This window comes from Plectropomus leopardus, chromosome 9, assembly GCF_008729295.1.
Source record: "Plectropomus leopardus isolate mb chromosome 9, YSFRI_Pleo_2.0, whole genome shotgun sequence".
Taxonomy (NCBI): domain Eukaryota; kingdom Metazoa; phylum Chordata; class Actinopteri; order Perciformes; family Serranidae; genus Plectropomus; species Plectropomus leopardus.
The window spans coordinates 18,801,198-18,827,772 of NC_056471.1; the positions used below are offsets into that span (position 1 = coordinate 18,801,198).

General features: G+C 39.4%; 1 protein-coding gene across 1 annotated transcript in view; it reads right to left on the reverse strand.

The window, feature by feature from the left end:
- pcdh11 (protocadherin 11) overlaps window positions 1-26,575 on the reverse strand; it is a 148,197-nt gene that overhangs the window by 643 nt on the left and 120,979 nt on the right. The gene's annotated exons all lie outside the window — the stretch shown is intronic.

The window sequence follows — 26,575 nt, forward strand, 5'->3', positions numbered from 1 at the left end:
CAAACTTTCCATAAAATAAAAGTCAGTGATAAATGTTTCATTTCATCTTGTAATGAGAAAAACACCAGCAGAGCATTTAATTTCCAGTGGTATTCCCATGACTCTGTCTGTTTACCTACAATATGCAAGGAATTCCCTGTAGCTTAATTAGAGTCAGAAAAAAATGTCTCGCTGTTTGTGTCTCGGATTGGCTTTACTGTGTTAAATATTTAATGAACATCTTAACAAAGCATTGTTTATTTTAATCACTGTCAATGTGGCACACCCTTAAACCCGTATGATCTTTCAGAATCCAAAATAAATCTGGTCAAATAAGAAAATTCATTTATATCTCCCAGGATCCTGTGAGCATCTGTAGCATATTTAGGTGCAATTAATATACATAGCTAATTGTGGCAGCACTGAGGTTGCATGCATGGAGGGGAAGAAAAAAACTGAATGAGCAGGCGACTGGGCACTCAAACTATCTTATCTCATTATCCCGGCACTGACATCACATGTGGAATGAGTCTGGGATGAGGCCTCAGCATTGAGCCTCAGCAATAAAGCCTGTCAAGCCAGATAATTAGAATGTAAAACAGTGTGCACCAAGGCAACCAGGAGCCTGCAGTGTTACGTTTCCTAGGCCATGTGAAGGAGAAAGGGGTCCTCATTCAAACATCACATCGCTCCTCTAGGCCTCAGCTTCAAGCTGTCATGTAGAAATTATTTAGTATATTTGCATAAGTAAGGATGCTATAAATAATTAAGCAGCCTTAGACCTCAGTACACAGGGACGACTATTTCCTTCACGCTCACAAGTTCTGCATGCCCGATGTAATTCTATTCCGCAAACATCTGCAAATCTTCTTGCCACCTTGTTTGTTGTTTTATGGCATTCAACAAAATGAAAATGAATATTCTAATTACTCTATGTTAGTGATACCAGTCCTGTCTCTCAAAACTATCTAGATTGTTATATAATGGACCAGTGCACTCTTTTTTTTTTTTTTTGCTTTTTTTTTGTATTTCCGTGCGACTGCAGATTGAATAGCACAGCGTCAACTTTAATTATGAGAGCAGTGTCTGAAAATGAATCGCCGGGTATAAATTGTGAGGATATATTTGGAGTGCCCACGTGGAGTCAAATCTGTCCTCTCCATATTGAACTGGAGCCTTGGAGCAGGAGTGTATAAATCCCCTGGGCGGTAAATGTGTCACCTTTCAGAGGGTCACTAACTTCATTAAGGCAAAAATGGATGCTGCTTTCTCATTCTCTGAGCTAGCACAATAGGGCCGAGCCAAGTCTCGGCCGTGCCCTGACTCAATCTCTCTCCAAGTATTTTCTGCTGTTGGTAATGCCTTTTCAGAGTACTGTCATTTTTGATGAGGTAATGCTATTAGCATTAACTTCTTATTCCACAAGCATACACCCTGGCACACAACGCAAATGTTCCTAACAGAAGCACATACACATTCAAAACTATGCCACATTTCCTCCCTCCTCGTCAATTTTAAATGATCAGTGCAGCCAGAGGTGAAGCTGTCTTTAACGCAGCATACTTTACGAATGAAAAGAAAGTCTGTGGTTCTGTGGCTTCACACAGCTTGAACTCACAGCAGTTCTGTGTCAACAGCCTTCAGCGCCACCAAATTCTGTATGCAATATTTCACATCCAGCCTTTCCATAAAAGACATGGGCCTGTACTATTTTCTATTCCAGCGGGATAGTTTGGATAGGCGGTGGCGGGCTTGGGAGGGTGGGAGCACGGTGTGAGTGATGTCGCTGACAGCTCTGGCTGCTTTCGTCAGCTAGAGGTATGCCGCAGCCTGCTTGTGATGCCGCTGTCTTTTGTATTCAGGGGAAACAACTGTACCCCGCGGAGCTTTCGGGAGGAATCACACATCACTGACGCCACTGATCCCCTGATGCCGAGAACATTCTTTTCTACGTTCCCTTCAAGGAAATTTGAATGGCAGACAAGTGGGGATAATGGCAAACAATTGGGTGTAATAGACAGCACGGCTTGGATCAGACCTACTGTTCTCATTTGAGATGATTCCTCTTCACTGAGCAGTGCTGATGTAGTTGAAACAAGACTGCAATAACTGTTTAGTTACTCTGCAGCCTTGACTGAACATCTAATACAAGTTCACCTGCAATCACCCCGATTAACTGACTGCAGCTGCCTCCAGGAATTAAGTGGCATTCAATTCATGTTCTGATTCAAAACAGCCTGCAGGCTAATTTGACTGCTGCGTCATAAGGTAATCTATTATCCATGGTCTTGTTTTGAATTGCTAGACATCCCACAGTGCCACAGTCCAAGGTTTTCTAGTTGATCTTATGGTCATATGGAAGGTCAATACCAGTGGTAGCCTAAAGCAATCTTGTTCTGCAACATCAACACATCCTTTGCTGGCCACAGATCGAACACTGCTGCTGCATCCACCTTCAACTGACCTTCCATCCGTGTGGTCAAACATTACAGCATGTTTACACATTGGACATGTGTAAGAGAGGTAAGGGAATGCTGCATGGTATGCATAGGATTCCTGAAAATGTTTTTTGTACTTGCATCTTAGAATTCAACTGGACACATTCAACAGGACAGATTAGGTTAAATACAATAACTTATGTATAGTAATATTAAGTATTTTGCAATTCAATCTAATTCAGTGGCCCTAAAAAAGTTTTGGATTTAATCATGGAATCCATTGGCTATCTGTTTGACTCTGCTGTAGCCAGTGAAAATCTGGGCCAAGACTTTGTCTTCCCAGTGGTGTAATGGAGGGTATACCAAAGCCCCAGGAACAGCAATGCAGTCTGAAGCCAATTTTTAGCGTCAAACCCCCTGCAAAATAACTTGTTTGACTATTTGACATTTTAAATGCTAGAAAAGCCACGAGATTAAATCATTTATCCATATGTAAGTTAGGTGAGCACTAAACTGGAACTTAGCCATTTCGCCAATGGAGCTAACCTCCACTGCTCGGCCACTGTAAGTCTCCACAGTCTCCAGTCTCTGTATTTGAATGCAGATAAATGTCAAAGTTAATCAAAAGATACATCTAGTCAGATGATAGCTGATGGGTTTTGAGATTGCATTTTGACCAATGCTTCCATCCCTCCATATGGACTATTTTGCTGACACTCAAACATGATTGGTCAGTTCTAATCGTAGTACTGAGTTGAAGTGAACGTCGAAAACATACAAAATGTCAGGAGGTTTAGCTCAGTGGGTTAATCAGGTGTTGGTGTGTCTGAGATTGCTGGTTCAAGTCTTATCTGGGATAGGTGACTTTTTACTTTTATGGCATGAATAAAATAAAATATCGGCTGATATATCTCTGCTCTGCTGATATGTCATCAATGACATACCTTGCAACGAACATTTAAAACAGTTAAAAAACACATAATTGTGTCCTTGTCTCCTGAATTTTCATATACTGAATCCTGAGTTTTCCCTGCCAAGAACTTAGTTGATTACCAGCCTGCGCCAGCGAAACCATACAAAATGTCAGGAGGTTTAGCTCAGTGGGTAAATCAGGTGGTTAGCGTGCATGAGATTGCTGGTTCAAGTCTTGTCCCGGACAGGTAAATTTTGAAGACTGAGCTAAATCCAAAGCAAGCATAGAGCTTAAGGGAACGTCAAATGCAGTTCGGTTGAGAGACAGGAAAGACAGTCAAGAGACAGGAATTTGGGGGAAAGACAAGAAGGTAGGTAAGGTTAGGTTAAGAGACAGGAAAGTCAGTCAAGTTACATGCAGTTGGGTTGTGAGACAGGAAGGACAGTCAAGAGACAGGAAGTTGAGGTGAGAAACAGGAAGTTGGGTTGAGAGACAGGAACATTAGTCAAGTTACAACAAGTTAAGTTGAGAGACAGGAAGTTGTGTTGACAGACAGGAAGTTGAGTGAAGGTAGAAGATGGAGGTAGAGGATGAGAGTATAGGAGATGAAAAAGGGAATAAGAAAGGTTTAGAAAGTAGAAAGTAAGGGACTGGAATAGAAAAGTCAGGAAAGTGGCAGAGGAGTAAGGCAGGAAAGTCTGGAACATAGTGTGGCACAGCCTAGCACAAGTCTGGAAAGATGACAGAAGGGGATGATACATCCCTTAGGTCTTGAACAACAGCGAGCAGTCTTAAATCGAAGGAAGTCCGGTACCTCATCGATGACGTGCCTTGCAACAAATACTTAAAACAGTTAAAAAACACCCAACTGTCTCCTTGTCTCCTGAATTCTCATATACTGAATACTGAATATTCCCAAGAGCTTAGTTGATTATCGGCCTGACTATCAGTTGAGTTTTCGACAGATGTCACTGCCTATACTAAATTTTGCTTTTCAACACCATATAACCCTTATTTCAGCTTAGCAGAAAGATATATCAGCCAATAGTTTGTTTTATTTATGCCATAAAATATCATTTGGCATAGATTAATGCAGTTTAGACTCTGATTGGGATATTGCAGAACAAATTAAGGCACATAAAGTTGAGTGATATATCGTTTTGGTCGATATATCCGGTAAAGTGGTCCTGAAACAGGTAAAACAAGTATCGGCAGATGCGTCTGTCGAAATCAAGGAATATCGGCCTGACACATATATCAGTCAACTTTTCGACAGACGTCACTGCCGATACTGAATTTTGTGTTTCAACACCATATGACCCTTGTATAAGCTTAGCAGACAGATATAGCAGCCGACATTTTATTTGATTTATGCTATAAAATATCATTTGGCTTAGATTTATGCAGTTTAGACACTGACTGTGATATTGCAGAACGAATTAAGGCACATAAAGTTGAGTGATATATCGTTTTGGTTGATATATCCGGTGAAGTGGTCCTGAAACAGGTAAAACCAGTATTGGCAGATGCGTCTGTCGAAATCAAGGAATATCGGCCTGACTCATATATCAGGCAAGTTTTCGACAGATGGCACTGCCCATGCTGAAGTTTGCGTTTCAACACCATATGACCCTTATTTCAGCTTAGCAGACAGATGTATCAGCCAATATTTTATTTTATTTATGCCATAAAATATCATTTGGCATAGACTGATGCAATTTAGACACTGATTTTGATATTGCAGAACAAATTAAGGCACATAAAGTTGATTCATTTATTGTTTTAGCCGATAAATCAGGTGAAGTTGTCCCGAAACAGGTAAAACCAGTATCGGCAGAGGCGCCTGTCGAAATCAAGGAATATCAGCCTGACTCATATATCAGTCGAGTTTTCGACAGAGGTCACTGCCGATGCTGATTTTTCCGTTTCAACACCATATGACCCTTATATCAGCAGAGCAGAAGGACACAACAGCCAATATTTTATTTATACTCTCATCCTCTATCTCAATCGTCTACTTTCACTCAACTTCCTGTCTCTCAACATAACTTGTTGTAACTTGACTAACCTTCCTGTCTCACAACCCAACTTCTTGTTTCTCACCTCAACTTCCTGTCTCACAACCCAACTGCATGTAACTTGACTGACTTTCCTGTCTCTTAACCTAACCTAACCTAACTTCTTGTCTTTCCCCCAACTTCCTATCTCTAGCCTGTCTTTCCTGTCTCTCAACCCAACTTTATTGATGTTCCCTTTAGCTCTATGCTTGCTTTGGGTTTAGCTCAGTCATTAAAATTTACCTGTCTGGGATAAGTCTTGAACCAGCAACCTCATGCATGCTAACTGCCTGATTTACCCACTGAGCTAAACCTCCTGACACTTCACATTTTTGACGTTCCCTTTAGCTCAGTATTGGCAATGACGTCTGTCGAAACCTTGACCGAGATATGAGTCAGGCAGATAATCAACTAAGTTCTTGGCAGGGAAAATTCAGTATTCAGTATATGGAAATTCAGGAGACAAGGAGACAATTGTGTGTTTTTTAATTGTTTTAAGTGTTTGTTGCAAGGTATGTCATCGATGACTTATATCAGCTGAGCAGACAGATATATCAGCTTTATTTTTGCCATAAAAGTCAAAACTTACCTATCCCAGATAAGACTTGAACCAGCAACTTCATGCACATCAACCACCTGTTTTACCCACTGAGCTAAACCTCCTGACATGTCACAAGTTTTTGATGTTCCCGTTGAGCTCAAAATTGGCAGTGACGTCTGACAGGTGTGTGTTTTTTTAACTGTTTTAAATGTTCGTTGCAAGGTACGTCATTGATGATTTATATCAGCAGAGCAGAGATATATCAGCTGATATTTTATTTTATTTATTTTTAAAGTCAAAAGTCATGTGTCCCAGATAAGACTCAAACCAGCAATCTTAGGCACACCAACCACCTGATTGACCCACTGAGCTAAACCTCCTGACATTTTGTACAGTTTTGACGTGCCATTGAACTTAAACTTGTATTCTCATGGTTTATGAGAAAGTGTTTTAACAGACTGAGCCAATGCATCTGACACTTCACCTGTGTTTGACCTTAAATCTAGCTCTTTGCTTTGGACAACTGAATTCACCTGCCCTGGATAAGGTTTAAACTCAACATTCCAAATTGTTTTTTTTTTTTTGTTTAAATGTGAATTTGCATGACATTTTCATGGTTTGGTCCTCAAATGATGTACACCAAGATGACGTGGAATTTATGTACCCTCCTGTGCCATCTAGTGGGGATACTACATCATGTGAAATATTTCACTCCAGGGTCCAAACTCTCTGCTTACATTATCCGACTTTCACAGAAATTAATGGCTGATTTAGTTATTGTGCGAGGACCCTTTCATCACTGCTTGCAGCTTTAATTTGAATTGTGTTCAGTTAGCTAGATGTGTATGTAATCATGAGCCTACTAAAAGTCCTTCTGAACCTAACATGTAATTATAGAACCTCCTTCAGAAATTGCACATCTATTGTATCAGGCTGCATTATAGTGTACTTGTGTTTAACATTGTGTCCAGCCCCTGTTCAAACACACTCTCTAATATTCACACCAACTGGCATGGAGGTGATTCATCGATGTTTATAATGTCCCTTTTAGTGCAGCTCTGATACCGAACCATCCCAAACAACAAATTCATGTACTAATTTAAAACAATTAACTGCCATGCACGGCACACTAGTGTCTTCATTAAAATCTTCTAAAACAGAGGTAAATATATGTGTATATTGTCTGCATTTGTTGTGTTTGGCTGTTCCTGCTTTGGATATTAATGCTGGTTGTAATGCTAAAATAATGAGGAGTAATTCAAACATTCAGGCCCATGCTGTTGCATGCTAATGCTGAGGTTACAGTACACCGTTGGTAATATAAAAATAATTAGTTACATTTTGGCATCAAGGTAATGTAATGATTTGATTTATCCTTGATCCCATGAAGTTGAACAAGTGCTATCTTATCAACTACATGTCTCAAATGCATAATTTTTCAATGCATTATATTTTTATCATACTGGTATGCTTTCAATCTTACTTAGTTTTTCTCTAATGGCCATCGAATCGACTAACACAAGTACAAGTTTTGACAGGCACACACAGTTAGGATGCATATTAGGCAGCTTTTCAGTACAATAGCATGAGATATTTAACATGACAGTTGATGATATTTACTGACAGAGCTAGTTACATCTTGATGAGCTTCACATTAAGGTCTGCACACATATCACGATTCATCTTATTATTTCAGCATGCACAAACTCATTATTGCTAATTAAAAGGATAATTGCATGCATCTAGGACATTAAATTCCTCAAACAGCCATCAAGAAGGTGGACTAGGCCTCTGCCTCATTCCATGGTGTTAATTGGTGCAGTCTTTTCATTCTTTTAGCCTGTAATATATATATTCGTCAAGCACACGTCAAGTAAAAACTTTATTACGTCATGCAGCCTTCACAGTGTAAGCATATATGGTCATGACTGTCTTCGCTTTCTCTGTTTTGTTGTCACTTGTTTGCTGTATTATGAATGAAAGGGATCCACACATAGCACAAGGCTGCAGTATGGTCCCCACTGTTGAAATATTTTTATTTATTTTTTTCACCAGTGATCTATTGGGCTGAACGTTTTTCTTTCTTTTTTATTTTACTGTGTAATGTTTTGATACATGGGCTGTCACTATGCAACATAGTTGTTTTCTTTCAACATTCACTGCAAAGACCTAGAAAGCTAAAAAGTGTATTTTCTACTAGTCACACAACATTCACAAAAGTGCAAAAGTTCATTCCAGAATGTAACTATGCCAAGAAAATAAACCTTTCACCACCCAAAGCATTATAAATTGCAGCTCTGCTCCTCTCCGTGTCAATTACAACAGGTTTAATGGTGCCAGGAAATAAAAGAAAAATGCAAAGAGGCTTCTTTTCAGCTGCATTAGATAATAAATGGACAACTTGTCTTTTGTCAAGAATAAAAGAACCTTCCTGGAGTACTACAGCTATGAGTGCAAAAATGTTATCATTATCATATTATGTATTCTTGTGTGATAGGGGATGTGATGAGAGCAAGAGTAAAAGGAAAATGGACACAGAGGCGGCACGTGTCTAGTGTCTGGAGGGAGACCAAATGACAGAAACACAAGAATATGGAAGACTCTTTTCAAACAAATAGAATCTCAGTAGAAATAATTGGGTTTGTAATTACCAAGACTTTATCACTTTGCTCGGCCTTATACCCACTCCAAACGTACAATCTGGATAAGCAAATGGATGGTCATTAATAATAATAGCGCTATTAAAACCCCTTGGTGTTGCACTGAAAAGAGAGATGCCATTACTTTCATCACAGCTCTGGCAATCATCATTTGAAGGAGAGACTAATGTCTCACTTTCACAGTTACAAAAAACAAGACAGCTGACTTAAACTCAAGATTCTATTCAAGATACAGCAGAGCTCCTAAGAATCTGCATTCTGAAGGAATGAAAACTGTATGAAACCCTTTGAAGTGCTGCATATACATTATTTTAACTATGAAATAAGAATAATCAGGCTCAAAGACAAGGTCTGTGACTTCTCCAGAAAGAGCTGTCTCTATGGCAATGAGTCTGAAAATTAACTTTCCTGTGCACGTCAGACTCAAATGCTATTTGGTTTTCTTTACTTTTATCAGTAGGAGGTACAGTATAATCCCTGGCGGAGGCAATAAGAGCCGTCATTGTCACTGCTGACAAGGGCGTGGAGGAGGAAGTAAATATTCCATTGTAGCAATAAAAATTGGCGTGCTCTTTGGAAAGCAGATATCAACTGTGCCGCAGAGGTCAGTGTTGCCATGTAAGAGGCTGACATGTATTAAGATCTATAAGGAGACGTGCTGGGGTAGACAGCTACTGTAGAATTTTATTAACAAGATTTTATTATAAAACGTGGAATGAAACAATAGGAACATCTCAATACAGCCTGTCTTCATCTAATAACCATTCTCATCAGCTATCACATGTTCTAAGAGCTGCATGCCGGTGAATGATAATGAGTTATGAATGATGGCGGATTTTTCCACTGGAACATAAATTTCCGAACAACTCTGTGCAGCAGTGATACAAAGTGAGATATAAGAAATGGCATTGCTCTTCCTTTTTTTAAAAAAAAATCCTTTTTAAGACAAATAGTGCCAGATGCAATGAATGGCCTTTTTTTAAAGGAGACAATGTGACGCAGATAAGAGGGGAGCAAGGTTGTCCATATATACTCTAGACTAATTACTTCTGATGCATTTACTGAGATGCTGCTGAACACGGTGAGTCTCTGAGCCACATACGTATTTATCAGCACTTGTGGGACCTATACAGTTCCTCGCCTGTAATCCATCTAGCCTTGTCTTCTCTCGACCCCTTTTGCTTTCCTAGTGTTTGACCCATTGTAACTGAAAGTAATTGCAGGCAGAAAACAACATCTAATGATTACTTTATCTGGGAGTCTGAGAGAGAGTGAAAAGTCACAGACAGGTACTTTCAACAAAAGGAGGAGGCCTTTTTGTTCCCGACACACAATTTCAGACAACAAAGAATATTATTGACTTGGCTGAGATTAGAACACCAAAACAAATAACAAAGCACGGGGAGAGGACAAAGTGCACAAAGAGAGAAAGGATCTCTTGAACAACCCAGTGCCAAGCACTTGCTTCTTTCTTTTTGTTACGATTGATTAAAAGTATGTTGTAGGTTGACGGACCCATTTCTCCTCTGAGAATATACAACAGTAACACAATGTATAGACTTAATTTAATGTTAATTCCTTCGTGCTGAAGTCACCTTTGTTGGCAGAGCGGAAGAATAAACCCTCAAATTTTTTATATCGCTTCAGCACAAAATGTTTACAAAAAAGCAGAAAAAAAGCCCTACATCAACAACAACAACTGTGTGATTTCCATCAACAGAGAGCACAGTTGGGAAGGTAGAACACAGGAACAGCTTTTCTCCTTGACACTTGACTTTTAGTGTGCGACATTGGTTGATTACATCTCCTTCATTATGTCTGGACTACTATCGGGCCTCCCCACCCGAGGACAAGATGCCGGTGTCACCATCAACACAATCAGGCCTGGCCAAATACCCAGCGTGGGCCAGATAGATGAGAGGTGCAAACACCATAACAATCTGCAATCAGCGCTCATCACCACAATGACACACAGAGGAGGAGGCACAGGGTTTCTATGGGGGGTAGAAACACAAGACGTGTTCATGTAGATGTGTGTGCGCGCGCACACACACACACACACAACACAGAGCTCTTTATTTAAAATCACATACAACAGAAGCCATTCGTTCTCTTCTTTGTGAGTCTGTAACGCTGGACGATGCTGTGGATATACCGTAGGTGCACCGTCACTGACAAAGAAGCAATACATAAATGCATATTTATAAGATTAAAAATGTGAATCCATCTTAAAATTCATTGCACATGGATGAATGCCTGAAAATTTCCATACTGTGTCGATAATGTGAGGTCTGGGAAATGAAAATACAGAGCGCAGAATGAAAAGGAAGTTTTTTTTGAGGGATTAACAAAGAAAGGAAAATAGGCTGATTAAGTACCTGACAGAGCTGTTTGATATTTGCAAGAAGATTGAATTGTTCCCGCAGGAATACTATCTAAACAATCGGGATTTTTTTAGGAAATGACTTTGATCTAAAAATGTAAATGTCACTTATGACACTCTTAGCTGTCAAATTAAAAGCTGATTGGAAGCGTAAGCAGGCCCTTGAAGAAGAAGAAGAACCTGTTGAGTTTGGAGCTGCCGCGACAACTGGATGTTTTCTGATAATAGCTAATAAAAATGAGGCCTTTGCTTCGCTTGATGGAGGAGAGACTAGAGAGACAAACTGTACGGCAACCACCACCGCGCTACATCCTGTGTCATGTAACAAGCAAATTCATCACACTGACCCATTGCCCCCAATTATTATGGAAAACAAGAATGAATCAAATTAACATTGAAGAAGCTCTCGGATCTGGCAGGCTGTCTGTGTAGCCGATGGATTCAGCAGGAGGAGAAGAGAGGGTAATAAACAAGGTGCCACTGCATATGCTATATATCTTGCAGTCATTGATGATTAGCTCTGTTTTCCCTTTGCCATACATTACTGTTATTGCCTCCATGGCCAGGAAGATAGGAAGTGGATACAAAGGCATCGTGAAGCCCATCTTTCAATGGATAACTGGCAGGCTGAAAACCACTCAGCACCAGCGGCGGCAAGATTTCAGTGCATGAGTGATCTGGGCATGGTGGAAATTGCAATCTCTTATATGACAGAGCTGAGAGGAGAACCTGCTCTACAGTTTCTGTTGTGTTTTCTTCTAGGGTGTGTGTTTATTGTACAGTGAAGTGAAATCATTCAGTGTAGTCACACCAAAAAAAAAAAAAAAGGAGTCTCTCTTCAGATGTCAACAGCTCAAGTCCCTGTGTTTTGTCCTGCGAGGCAATCCTGAAAATGTGTAATCTATATGAGGTGTCAGTGTCAGCAGCAGACACTCAAGCATTCCCCCTTTTTCTGCTTCCTTTTCTTCTCCAATCTCCAAAATATTATGAGGACAGCTTAGGCATGAATGCAGTCTGTATACGGTATTAGTCACAGTCATTAGTGCTGTGCAAACTTATATTTGCAATATCAGTGTGTAGTGCAGCATGGTAAAGGTTTTAACATGAGGAGCAGGCTCTCACCAGATCCCCCTGTGCTTGTACACTTTAAAGGTTTTCCTTTTCCGGAGCGCCACAGACCCTCCTCCGGGGACAACTATTAATTTTTCACCGAAACCTCCCCTGAATAATGAATTCTGTCCTATTTATACGCTGTGATAAGTCCACTGAATGTCTAAAAAGGGGTTATCATGAAAAGGGTAAGGCTTTCAGAGAAAGACCTGTTCCTGCTTAACATGTTTAATTCATCCGCATCGCCATGTTCTTGAAAGCAGGAGAAAAGTCATATAATGTATCACTGGCAAACATGAAAGCGGACCCAAGCGGCACATTCAATAAATCACAGCTTTACTTTTACTGTTTTGATGTTGACTGTCACAATCCTCCACCCAAACACCAGCTGCTGAAAGTTCAGATATATGCCTTTTACTCCTCCAGGCCCTGCTGACAGATATACTCTCGCTAAAATCACAGAGGTACTCAGTGGCTTGTGTTAATGTTTCTGTCACTATGCACTTTATTTGGGGTGTGTTGAGTGCAGGCATTGTCAACTAACATTCCCAGCAGCATGAGCGACAGATACAGATAGACACACGAGGAGGGAGAGAGAGAGAGAGTGTGTAAAAAGCAGTTGCTGGAACACGATCAAAAAAGGCGTCAAGTGTAACCCATAAATAATGTGATAAAACACCACATATTTTGAAATCCGTGTAGAAAAACAAAATTGATAAACATTTTTCATACTTAAAATACGTTGATGCTTAAAATAACTGTTGCTGAAGTGATTTCAATTTAGTCCGGGATAGAAGAAGCCTCATTTTGCTGCTGTTTGTATCAGCACTCTAAGTGAAGCAAACCATTCATTACAGTTTCACTCTCAGACCAAATAACCATACGGCTGTCTCATCATAAAAACGCTTCCCCTTACATAAACACAATTAATTGACGTTGCAGCTGGTTGTGTCACACAGTGCTATTGACCCAAATTAACTGCCCATAATAAAGACGTGTGCTGATCTTATTCAACACTATAACTCAAGCAGTTTTAAATCATGTAAGTACAAATGCAATTATAATGAATGTGATTAAGATATGGTTTGTAGTAAGTTTGATAATACTCATATACTGATTACAGTCATATACATGGCAGGGATGTTGAACTATACCAGTATTGACAATAACTGTGATATTTAAAAATGAAGTGTTGATATTGTGTTAATAATACAAATATAATTTAATGTAAATCCGCGGTTCTAAATCGTTCTTCTTAAAAGTCCCATATTATGCAGATTTTCAGGTTCATCACTGTATTTGGGATTTGTACTAGATCATGTTTACATGCTTTAATGTTCAGAAAAACAGCATTTTTTTATTCACACTGTGTGTTCTCAGTTCTCTGTAGGTTATTACTATTTTTTATACTTTCATAATATTTATATAGCACTATATCTCCTATATATTAAAAAGACATGGTAATCTTACTTTGTACAATATGTGACCATTAAGGGACCCCTTTTAAGTAAACCGGCAACCCCTAAATATGTGGCATGTTTTATGGATATTCCATCAGAGGTGAGAAGTAATTCTCAAGTCTTTGCACTCAAATTCCAAGTCCATTTTAAAGTCTAGACAGTCATGAGACAAGTCCCACATCAAGACCGACAAGTTCCAAGTCCTAAACATTAAAATTACGAGTCATAATCAACTTATAATGCACTGTTCAATAAAAGTAATGCTGATATGAAATTTATAAAAATCATGATTGCTTTTTGAAAATTCACATTATTTGCTGAAACAAGTTTTAAAAAAGTTACTTAGGTGTTAAGTTGGCATTATCTAAGTCTTAGCTTCCTAACTGTGTTGATATTAATTCTGGGTTCCTGTTATTACTTTGTGCGACATTAAAAGTTGTTAAAAGTTGTGCTGAGGTTTGACCCACTTGTTTAGCATATTGCACTCAGTTTTTTGTTGACCACTACATCATTTTTGAACATCAACTCTTTGTGCTTGTGGGAAGGTATTAAGTGTTTTAAATCAAAAGGCACTGATGTTAAAATCCAAGTCAAGTTGAAAGTTTTTTAAAATTATTTTCTCAAGTTGAATCTAAAGTCAAATTTGTGACTTAAGTCTGACTTTAGTCCAAGTAACGTGACTCAGTTCCACACCTTTGTATCCCATATTATAGTCATGGCTTAAGAGTAAACTATGCAGTTAATCCAAATGTCTAACTGCAGGAAGTTTGTGTAAAATAAGTGGTTATGATTCATTTTGGGCAGAATATTTCCTGTGAGTATTACATCAGAGATATGCTTTCCTGATATTTGTGTGATTTTTGTCTTCTTTTCCCTTGGTTTTCCTACTTTGGTTGTTGTTAAATGCATTCTTTTATTAATGCAGGTAGAGGCTGTTTAGCAGAGACATTATTTTAAAGTTGAAATCTTAAATATTAATCTAAACATTAGAAATAACAATTTCATTTAATTTTCTTTGCAGAAATATATGAAATGCTTAGATACAGGCCTACTGTTGATCTTAAAAAAAAAAAGAGTTTTCTTAGACCCCTTAACCCCCCCCCAATGAAGCTTCAGTGACCCCAAGTGGGGGTTGGGGCCCCCAGGTTGGGAACCAGTCGTGTAAATAATCCAGAGCTTCTTAAATTATTTCCATTTCATTCTGTTCTGGCTTTGTTTTCCTCCCCCAATGCCATCTGGGTGCCTTTTCACTATCCTTTAAGTATGTAGTTATAGTTACAGACTCTCTCTCTGTCTCCCTATAACTAGTATTTTTGAGTGTAACTCATTTGCCAAAAAAGATACAAAACAGACAATAATCAATCGCATTATAATATATCTTTTTAAAAGTCTTATGTCGCAATAATATTATTGTGAACTTTTTGGCCACGATGATCAATCAAATCAAAAAAAGTGCCAGCCCTAATACACAGTATTGCTTTACTGATTATAAAGAAAAAAAAAATGCCTAACCAAATACCTAAAAAAATATTTTTATTTCCGTTAATGAAATATTTTGTCTTAGTTCACTGTCATTTTTTTGGATTTGAGCTAAATAAAATCTTCAAAAGGCGATTCGTGGCTGAAAAAGCTCCCTCAGTGTCTTCAGCACAGCTTTCATTTCTTGGGTGGTAAGTCTAACAGCTCCTCTGGTTTCTAAACAGTCTCAACAGAAAGAAAGGAAAAAAATTATAATAAAATTAAAGGGCAAAAGCAGAAAGAAGGTTCGCTGATTGTGTTCTGTCTGTGATGATGAAGAGAATGCTCCAGTGGTTACAACAGTCCACAGAGGAAGAGACGGTGAAAATAGCCATGCAACTGCTTTGCTCTGGAGACTGCCAACAACCCATTGACCTCAATGTCTTTTATGCTGTTTAGCCTGGAGCACTAACTATCAGATATTAACGCCACACGTCTTTGATTTTGTGTGTCTGTCAGGCCCTGAGGACACTTGTATATATTGTTTGTCCCGGGGTGCCATCCTCTTTATGTCATTTGTTTCATCCTCCTCTAACACGACAAACACCCACAAAGAGGCAAGGGTATGTCACATTTCTTCTGCCTGGTATCTGGCATTGACTCTAATGTTGACATGTCTTATCTGAGCCTGGGGATGGCGTGGTGAAACAGGAAGTCCGGAAAAAAATAAATAAATAAAAAAGCCCTGGACGTCACTGACATGTCTGGGTGTTTGTAAAATTGTGGGAGAAAATTGCCAGTGCTTCCTGGCTCATTACCACCACCACCATCACCACCACCACCACTCTTACGATGACATCACTATAGCCAATTTCATCCCGCAGGTTATTTCAAGCTACTGTGTCTGTGTGCTCATCTGTGTGCATGTGTGACGGAGAGAAACAGGCTCGCCCTCTATGTAATTCAGTGTGTGAAGGCACCAATACCCATCTCTATGATAATTTCCTATTCACTATGAGCAAAGACAGCAACACTGATACAATTCATTTCCCCTTTATTAACTGGTGCGGAAATGTTGGGCCCAGCAGAAGTCACTTCTGAAGTCTTTCTGGGCTGAAGGGTGGCAGAGTTTGTTTTACGGGTGGGAGGAGAAAGCTACTAGCACAGGGTAGATGATTTTGGGAAGCATGCATCCATAATAATGTATTTGCCAGAGACAAGGGGCTCAGTTTCTGTGAACGTTTAGAAGCCATTGCACAAGACCAATGGGTCAAAGCAGCTCAAATGGCACACTTGTCTTATCTAAGAAAACAGAAATGACTGGTCACCTCTCTAAACTTCTGGCAAAGTTTCACTACCATATGTCTTGTTTGCATTACTTGTTTGAGTTTCGTGTGTGACATCCAGACTGGAGTTCAGTCAATCACGGTGACATTCAATTCACTAGAATTGATGACTTGCCACCACTCTGCCATTTTTATCTTGGGTTGATGTCCTCTTTATTTTTCGTCATCCCCTGTCTCTTCCTCTCGCCACTCTGATATTGCTAATTATTTCAAACTATCAGGTAGACAGTTTCAATTTCAATTAAATCTCGTCTTCGGCGCTGACCTTGGGGTGGGGGACTGGGTTGCTCTCTCAGCCCTGAACAGTTTCTCTGGCAGTTATGGGTGCCATTTAAGAAGAAATTTAAACTCAATTTTAGCCTGACTTCAGTGACTACACGCTGAGTTCACCCTTGTCAAGACAGAAAGTGTGCTCAGTATATGTATTCCAGTAACACACTTAATGTGATAATTGAAAGGGGCCCAATTAAAGCTTCAAGGCATAACTGGCTACTCTGATACATCCTCGGGTAGCTGTAAAGGACAGATTTACAACCATATGCAGCTAATCGAGCTGTCTAGTATGGGTTATGAATCTTAATGCACTGATGTTATGACGACATATTGAGACACAGTGGTGTACAAACACTATCACTTGCACACAATATCAAAACGGGGGTAAATGTGGCCATAAAATCACTGTATGTGCAGAAAATGTGCGCACCTCATAATAATGGATCAAGATGATAATAAGTTCTGCAAAGTAGCTGCACAATGGAATAGCAGAGCCTCCTGCAAAAACAGAGGGCACCATGTATGTAAGAAAAACAATTACGTGATATTGACAGCTAGTGCAATCAAAGGCTCCCCTGCCAGACTCAATGAGGTGCCAATCAACTGAGTGTCTCTGCCTCACGTTGCTGCTGCTGCCGCTGCTGCCTTTCATTTTAGAGTCAGAGGAGATTCTGCCGTGGTGAATCATCAGTCAATAGCTCAGAGCTGATGGTTAATGCTGATTGATGACATTCACCCAACCCCCAAAACACACACACACACACACTCCCCAGCATCATTTGCAAAAAACAGTCAGGAGTGCATGCTAAAATCAGGTGAGAAAATCAAGAGGAAATAAAAAAAAAAGCTAGGTCTGCATTTAAAATCATAGTTATTGTAGTTATCGGTGTAGTAGGAGTAAGTAGTAGTGGTAGTAGCAGTCAAAGTCTTGTTTTGATGTACATTGTTCGGAACTAGCTTTAGCGCCTCCGTCACCATGTTTTGATGGCTTTATTGTTTCTCTTTGCAAGAAACCGGTCGCTCATCAAATGTCACGAAAGGTCTCCGGTGATTGATTCAAGCTATAATTAAAATGATTATTAAAATAAATGATAAAGCACCAGATGCTTTCTCTTCATTCTCCCCTGAAATAATGTGAGAATTAGAATGTCATTCAAAGCCTGGCATTAGCCAATACAATGTACAGGCATCGGAGAACAATTTAGTACACGCATGTAATTAGTGTGATTCTATCAAATGTGACATTTCTATCACCACAATATTCTGCCTCTGCTCTTCCTTCCCCCTCACCTGCGCTGGCTCACTCATGACCAGAATAATAGGGCGAGATCGCTCCTCGACAGCGAAAAAGATAATTTCTGTGGAAATATCTTAATGTGAATTTATGTGAAACATGGCAATGGTGAAATGTAATAGGCACTTTCTCACCTAGAAATGTCAAGCAGGAGGAGGAACAGTGCAACAAAACATAGGTATGATATCGAATTGGCTAGAGGTGTCACCCCTAGAAAGAAAATAAAATTATTTTCCCTCCCCTACTTCCGTCTTTGCCTCCTCTCACTCTGTCCGTCTCCATCTCTTGTTATCCTCTCTCTTATACACTTTCTTCTTGCTGTTTATGTTTTTCCAGGTTTCATTCTCTTCTCAAGGGGACAGTTTCAGGTATTCTGCTTTATTATTAAGGCATGCACTGGATCGGGAACCCACTCTGCAGGTTGTCCATACAACAAAGGGTAAGACGGTAGGGGATACAGCCTAAAAACAGACTTTATGTTAGGCATCATCCGGTGATGGTTTTCTATACAGCAGGGTTCGTAGCATTTCTTTCATTATCTCTCTTCCACTCCACACCCACACATCCACTCTACTTATTTGCAATGGCTCTCAGGGAGTCAACACATTGAAGTCAGACTGAAGGAAGGCTGGATGTTAACCATCCATCTCTTTGACAAGCAGAATAAACTAATTTTCTAATTTGCAAGCATGTGACCCCAGTCATTTCTATTCATAATTCATTATGGAAATATAATCAGACATCATACCTCACCTTAAGACAACATTGAGATGTAGAAAAAATGTGCTACAATGAATCAGGGACCTTTTAACAAACTATCTGCACTGCTGAAACAATCTCAGCAATGTGTTCAGTGCTTACAGTCTGCAAGGAATTAATCCGGCTCACATCCTTTTTTAATTTCATTTAGTGTTGCTGACGCAAAGACGGATGGATTGCTTTCTGTTTTCCTCAGAGCCTAGTGACAAGTTTCAGTTACTGTGTTTGTTGTTCCACCATCCACCATCATTTCTGCTATTGGGGATATTACTGTTACTGCCCATGTCACATAGGTCAAAAGGCCTTGAGCATCATACACACGCTTACTAGGTGCTCACTAGCACGCTCGCTCCTCATGTTAGTGGTTGTGTTGGAGATATTGCTGTCAGCAAAATTCAACATATCTCCTTCCATAGGGCTAAACAGTAGATGGTCAAATAACTTCAACTTCTTGTAAAATAGTGATGTTATTGAGCATTAGCACCAAGTGGCAACATCCAAGGCTGAAAAATGAAGCCAACATGAAGTGCCAACAGCTGCAGTTCCTTGAATGGTCACTTGAGGTCGTCTCCAGAAGTAAGTCAATGCTCATAGACCCCTCAGGCTAAAATGCCCACTTGAAAGCAGGAAAAATAAATGTTTACAGCCTGATACACAAAACTGTTTTGGTCCCTATAGCTGATATTAAAATCCATGACATCTGTACAGGGGTAAATTCTTATCTAACTCACCTGTTTACATTTTATTAAGGCTTAAAATTATATACAATTAAGGATGGGCTACTTTGAGTGAAAGGCTGGTTGCTGATAGTGTCCTCAGCCTCTCCATCAGATCTACCCCTCGCCCTCACAGCACCAGCCTCTCGCCTAAACATAGTGACTTCTGGCTCCCCAAAAAAACGAGATGGCAACAGCTGAAATGTCGAACTCCATCATTTTTATAGTCTATGGTTAATGCGCTGTTATGTGCACATTAATGTTCACACAGGAAAAGATATGTGAAAAAGACCCCATCAGCAAGTGGACAACAATGCGTCGGGGTGGTCGATTAAACTTATAATTAGCGCTGTCCACTTGTGATAGCACTAATACCCAAGAAGTGAGTTAAAACCAGGTCTAAACAGGCTCTTCAGTAACTGAGGACAACTATCAACAGCTACTGGAAAGAGCAAAATCCTCTTCCTGCTTTGATTGGGAAATGGTTGACACACTTCCTTTTGTACTGTAAATCAAGTCTTCATTTTCCAGGAGATCAAATCGGGTAGCAGACAGAATTATACAGTGAAAACAAGGCTTATAGGGAACCAATCATAACCTAGATGGTGCTATTGTGCTACAGCCATTACACTGTGCAAACAGCATTGACTTCAAATGATAAGTAAAAGCAAAAAAACTTGTCTATTTCTACTTTAAAGAGCAAGGCGGGACAATTACCATTTTAAGTGCTTAACATGCCCCAACTGGTGTTTTTTTCCATTTTCCTCTGAAATTATTATTCATTTTTACTATTAAACATGTTGAGAGCACTTCTCTGGGTTTGCTGGGGCTATATTGTACATCTTAGCCACGAGTAAACAGACTGAAGCTCCCGAACCCAAGTGGCAAGAGGGGAATAATCATTAGGAAACAGCTTCCTAGAGACACTCTCCCGTCAAAAACAATTATCAAGAATTGAAATGCTATAAGGAACAAATCACAATGATATTTCATATACGACACTTAACTCCCCGTCTATTCCTCGTTCAGTCCGCACTTCACAGAGCACACAACAAAGAATTGTAAACTCTACTGGCAGAAGAAGAAAGGGTATTAATTTTCCAACCTGGAAACTGTAAACTGAAAATACCTGTGAAGTGGATAATTCTGTCAGGGGGAGACATGTATTTTCCCCTTCCTTGTGTCAACACAACTTCTTTTGAGGTGTGCAGTGATGTCTGTATGGACCTGATAAGTCTCTTATTCTCAGCAAAGAGTAATTTGCAAAATGCAGACGGCTGTACACAGACTCTCCACATTGTTAATTAAATCATTCTGCCTTTGATGTTTTCTCAGGTTTTAATGGGAAAATAACAAAATTAAATAGGATGCTGTCTTCCCTCCTTGTGAAAAGAATGATCCATGGATGGTGCATCAATTATTGAAGCTGAAATACTGTAAATAAATTAAATTAACAATAAATAAAACTGCATGCCTTTCTACTGAAAGCAAAGTATTGTTTTTCTTTAAAGCTGTCAAGACACTGGCATGTGGAAGCAGGCATATATTTTTCACAGTTATTTGCAACTTATACCTGTTGCCAAATGAACATTGACTATATGGTCAGGAAATAACCAAAAGGTGTATCTGATAAGGAAGAAATGTTGCCTTCGCTTGTCACCTTATTATTTGAAATTAAAGGGTTGGGACATTTTTGACAGTCTTTGTAATCTGATTTTCATCTTCAGTCAGACAGTTTCAGTTTTCTGTCTCACCCATTATTAACACACATATTCATCCATGCAAAGTCAGACTGATCCAGTAAAGCTGATTCAAAAGGAAACATGAAAAAAATGAGATGCTGAGTTCACATGGTGGTTTGGAGCCAAATCACTGTGATTATATTCACCAGAATACACCTGTCATCTGTTTCTCCCCTCCTGCAACATGCCTTTTAATGTGATCAATAAAGATGAGTTTCTCTCCATAATGAAATTCGCACTCAATCACAAGTTTGTCAATGGCCGCCATGAAAGGTCAGGCAATAAAAGGAGATTTTGTTCCCAGAAAAAAAGAGACTGTCTAATTAGTTTACTCTGCTCAGCATGGGGCTGCTGAACAGTTTTGCTGAAAAGTCTGACGCCATCCATTTTGTTTAGTCAATAGCTTCCTGTGCCACGAATATGCTGGTAGTATTACATGGTGACCTTTGCACTAATCAATTCACTAACACTTTGTGTCTAAAGAGTAAAGTCTGCAAATCAGGCGGGGAGAGTGTATTTTCCAAGTCAGGTCAAGCTGATAACAGAATGCAGCCCCTAAGGTGTTAATGGCAGGCTGATTATCTGAATGGTTAGTGTTTTTTACTCCGACCTCTAATTACTTCCAAGGCTAGTCTTTGAAAAAGCAATTATGAGCTGGGCCAAACTGTACATCTCACTTTAATGCTTCGATGCTTTTATAATTCATTTGTTCTAATTTGCAAATATCAGCAAATAAGAAGATGGAAAAAAATAAATAAAAAAATCTCACTTTCTTTATTTCTTGTACAATGTGACTCCATCTATACGTTCCTTTCAAAAAGAAATACCTATTATAATTCAACTCAGCTGTAATTAATACTTATCCCACACCTGTAATCATCCCTGCAATTACAGTTAATATATCAACAAAAACTAAACAAAAAGGCTCTGAGGGTCATGCCCACACAAGATGCATTACTTCTTGTACTATTACATATAATATGTATGTGTCAAATCAACATTACAAAATGAGTTAAACTGAGCACATTGTGTGAAGTGAAAGCATATGGACAGTGTTGAAGGAATAGCTTTGCAAACTATGAATTACCTGACACTGAAATAAGTTCAACTACAGCAAAGCTACTCTAGGAAGAAATCTAGTTTGGCTCTCTAAAGCTGCTTAGAAAAAGTAGTTCAAAGTGTTTTGTAAAAAAAAGAATGTGATATGTAGGGTTGCAGCGGTACTGGTTTCAAGAGATACCATGGTATGAGAAGTGACAGTTACCATACTGTGTACATTTGCTTGTATACGATATTGGAGGGGGAAAAAAGCAGCTGGACAGAGAATCTTGCCTTTCTTTATATATAATAATAATAATAATAATAATAATAATGTAATACCATCAAACTATGAAATTCTGATATTTTCTAAACAAAATACAAGACAACAAAGTCAAGAAATGCCACTTAATTTAGTTTACTGCAAAAATGGCCCATTTGTTCACAGATCGTTCATACACCAAGTAAATAGAATAGCTCACTATTCATGGGAAAGTGTGAAAATGTCAGCTCTGCTTTTCAATCCAATGTTCATCATTCAGATACCTGCCATCAGAAACTAGAGTCCAGGGCGGAGGGATTGGACCTATCAGGATTATTCTATTATCCAGATAACCTCTAAAATAGCATTCAGCAACTTATCTGAACATTTGTTGATAAACAGCAATAAACAATACTTCTGACAAACTGACAGCTCAGATGTAAATGTGTAAAAATGTTAGTGCTACAAATTCTGTCTGACAAATGCATCACCTGAACATGCCTTCACAGCCATCAGGATGTGAAGCAGTCAAAGGGGGTTTCAATTACAGTATAAAACTATGGTTAAAAAAAATCATCCTCTTACTTTTTTGGCCTAAAGTTGTTTGTAATTTCAGGGGTTGGCTAAAAAACAATTTAACTCATTGAATCACAATAAAAATATGAATGTACCATAACTACAAGCAAGCTGCTTCAAAATGTAGATAAACTACTAGTTCACTGCTCTCCAACACTGCATAATGAAGTCTTCTTCAAACTGTCCTGAATTCTTTGCTTTTATCCACCAGTAGAGGGCACATAGTCTCCCTCAGTGTCTCTTTTCAATGTCTTGCTGTATTGAAAAGTTACTTAAGACCTCACTAATGCAGCGGCTAAGCCCCTTGATGTGCTATTCGGTCTGAGGTGCCTCTGCAGGGCTCTCTGTTACAGTGTGTTACCAGCAATACATCCACCCTACAACACATGTAGCACTGCACAAGGGGGAGCAACAGACGTATAAAACCCACCATCAAGGAATGTGCAATGGCTTTCTTTAGTGCTCACTTGACAGAGAGAGCTTTTTTTTTTCCATTCCTGTGGTCCACAGTGAACAGTCAAGAGCCCACAAAAAACGGTTCAAGTTTTGACTTATATGCTGGTATATATATAGACGTTCTGTGATATTTAATTAACATACATCAATATGTATGCAGTAGGAGCTTGTGAGGTGAGGTGAGGTGGGATTATTTTAAGATATGCTGTAAGATTGCGAAGGTGTGAGGTGCCCGCTTAAATGATGTGTCCTGCTTCTGTCTCACCACAGATGTCCAAAAACAACTTGACAGCGTGGCCCCACAGACAGGCCCAAGATTAATGATTTGTGACAGCGTCAACGAGCCAGGATATGAACAGTCATCCTGCAGCCATTACATAAGTAGAAACAGCTGTTGTTTCAGCAGAGGCTTTGATTTCTTACTGTACCCACTCCTCATAGAAACGTGGCAGGAGAGGGGACCTCCCGTCACATACAAATAGGCTGAACATTATTGTGAAGGCAGCAGGGTTTTTTTGTTTTTTTGGAGAGCGAGAGAGTGGCTGCAGCACGGGTTGCGTTTTCAATAGAGCTGGATAAAGTGACTCTCTAATGTCCAGTGTTCCTCGATGCTCTCGAATATTGAGACATCAATGAAAACAACGAACTGTATCTACGCAGTTTATATTGATGGCTTTCGAGGCTACTGCCAACGCCTGTTGTGTAATTATAACAGCTTGAATTATGTTTGGCGGTAATTCTGCAGCACAGACTATGTTGTGATTACCATGGGCATGAATGGAGCTAGATTAAACCCAGTTGGAGAATATAGTGAAGGAACTGCAATTAGATACAACATTATTCCTTCTCTATTTGATTCCGAGAACATTCCCTTGTTCTGCCACAACAGGATTTAGATAGAGCCATTGTGATGAAAGCCTATTTTGAAACCTGGTGAATGTACAGAACATGACGAACCACTTTGTTCGAACAGGACAAAAGACCAGCTTGGCATGTGTTTTATAGCAATTGCCTTTGCTTGCTATTTCTAAGTCTTTTCTTTCTAGATCACCCCAAAGAGCCATACAGAGGGGCTTTGAATAGATGCCCTGGAAACAGTCGAGAGATTGCTTTGTATTGGAGGTACAAACGCCAAGACGAATCCTTTTGAATGACCATCTAACTTCATTTGTTACATCATCATCACTCTGTCATTTTGAGCTCTTATTCAGCTATTCAGAGAGCGTACCGCTGTTCAGAATTTCAATTTAACAAATATTTAATTTATCACTAATTAACAACATATCACATTATTGCTACAAAAGGATGACTGACAATTATTTTGGTACATTATGATGCACAAACAAATGCTTATTTTCCAAGGAAGCTACAAAACACGTCCTGAAAACAATAAATAATTCTGCCCCATTCACCTTTTGTGCAATTCTACATCAGGCTTGCAAGATGTCAGTGTCTGAGCTTGCATGTCTGCATGCACTGTCCTTGCTTAGGATTCAGCAGATGGAACCATGGGATGGAGGTTATCAGCCATCCCATTCCCCTCTGGACTGTAATTCGTTGTCGACAATGTGCTATGGACCCTAAAGGCCTGCCATCTGCTTACTTTCGCTCCTTCCAAAGGTGAGATATTTCAAATCACCACCTGGTTGATGTTTTAGCCACGCGTGCCACCAAGTCACTAGTGGCCATGTACATATTGTGTAAAAACAGAATGTTTAAAGTAAATAAAAAGTGTCAATAGCTAAAATATAATTAGCTGCATAACCAAAAGTGTGTTTTCTAAGTTGTGACAGGGTATTCTTTAAGGTTTAGAGCAAATAATTCAAATCTTTCTACTTGAGTTTTTATAAAAATGTAAACAGAGAAAGATTCTGAGGAGATATTCATCTGGAGAAACTATTCAGATTTTGAAAAAAAAGTGTCTCTTGTAGTTGTGCTTCTGTCAAACACTTAAATACCAGTCTCACTTTACTTAACTTGACCGTGCAGAAAAAAATGACTGTTTGCAAGAGCAGAGCAGCAAAATTGTGGCCATACAAAACTTGCTCACTCATTCTTTGCTCATTCAAAATGTGTCCAGTCATTCATGTTCTGCTCTTCTTCTGTGGTCACAGACTCGCCTCACAGAGGGGGGAAAAAAAGAATTTTCGGGCTCTGAACGGATCTTGTGCTGCTTATAGATCATCACTGTTGTTCAGAGATTGCGTTTTGACAAGCGAGCCACTCTTAATACATAGTCACATCCACTTGCCAAGTCAATGTGACAAAATTTCTTCACTTTTGTGTAAGCACATTTGGGTTTGCACAGTGGAGTTTACACACAATAATAATAATCAGATCTGTCTGGGAAATTCTGGATCTTGTACAGTGCATTTTTCTTCCTCATGAAGAAAAAGTTCAAGATTTATGGTAGAGTCAATTTAGTGTAGATTTTCAAAATGAACTGGTTGGGAACTGAATGCAAAAACACATTTAAAAACACTTTAGGAATACATGCATATTACAGTTGTTTATTCAGCTGCTGGACTAAATGACCAAATAAAACCAGGAAGAGCATTACTGGAATACTACCAGTTTATCTCTGCAATCTCTGAGGTACTGAAAGTACAAGCACCTTTGTAGCACAAAGGTAGCACATCTTTTGGGCTGACTTTTGAGTAGAAGCAGCTGATTCAAGCTGCCAATTCAGAATACGGCTCATTAGGCAAATAATATATGAGGATGCACTGATCGCGACTACTGTGGATGTGCTGAAAAGTTGGGGCATTTCCCAGTGCAGTGCCATGCCACGTTTACTTTTTGCTGAATTAAGCAGATGTGCAAAATGTCTAGAAAACACAGAGGTGACTTCACAGATACACTGTGTCCCATGTGTCTCTTTACACTTAGATATTGAGCTCTTATCCCAAGCTTCCTGCCTAACCCTCAATACATCATCAAATTGATCTAGTAAGGAAGATTTAAGCCCGAGCTTGGAGACAGAAATCTCGTTCCAAGGTCAGGCAGTGGGAGGCAAAGGTCACGGGTCACCTGTCTCCTCACACCTGCCCTTGATGTATCCCCAGCTCAACTCCCAGAGGACCCGGGAGATTCCTATTCTGCTGATGAGTTAAA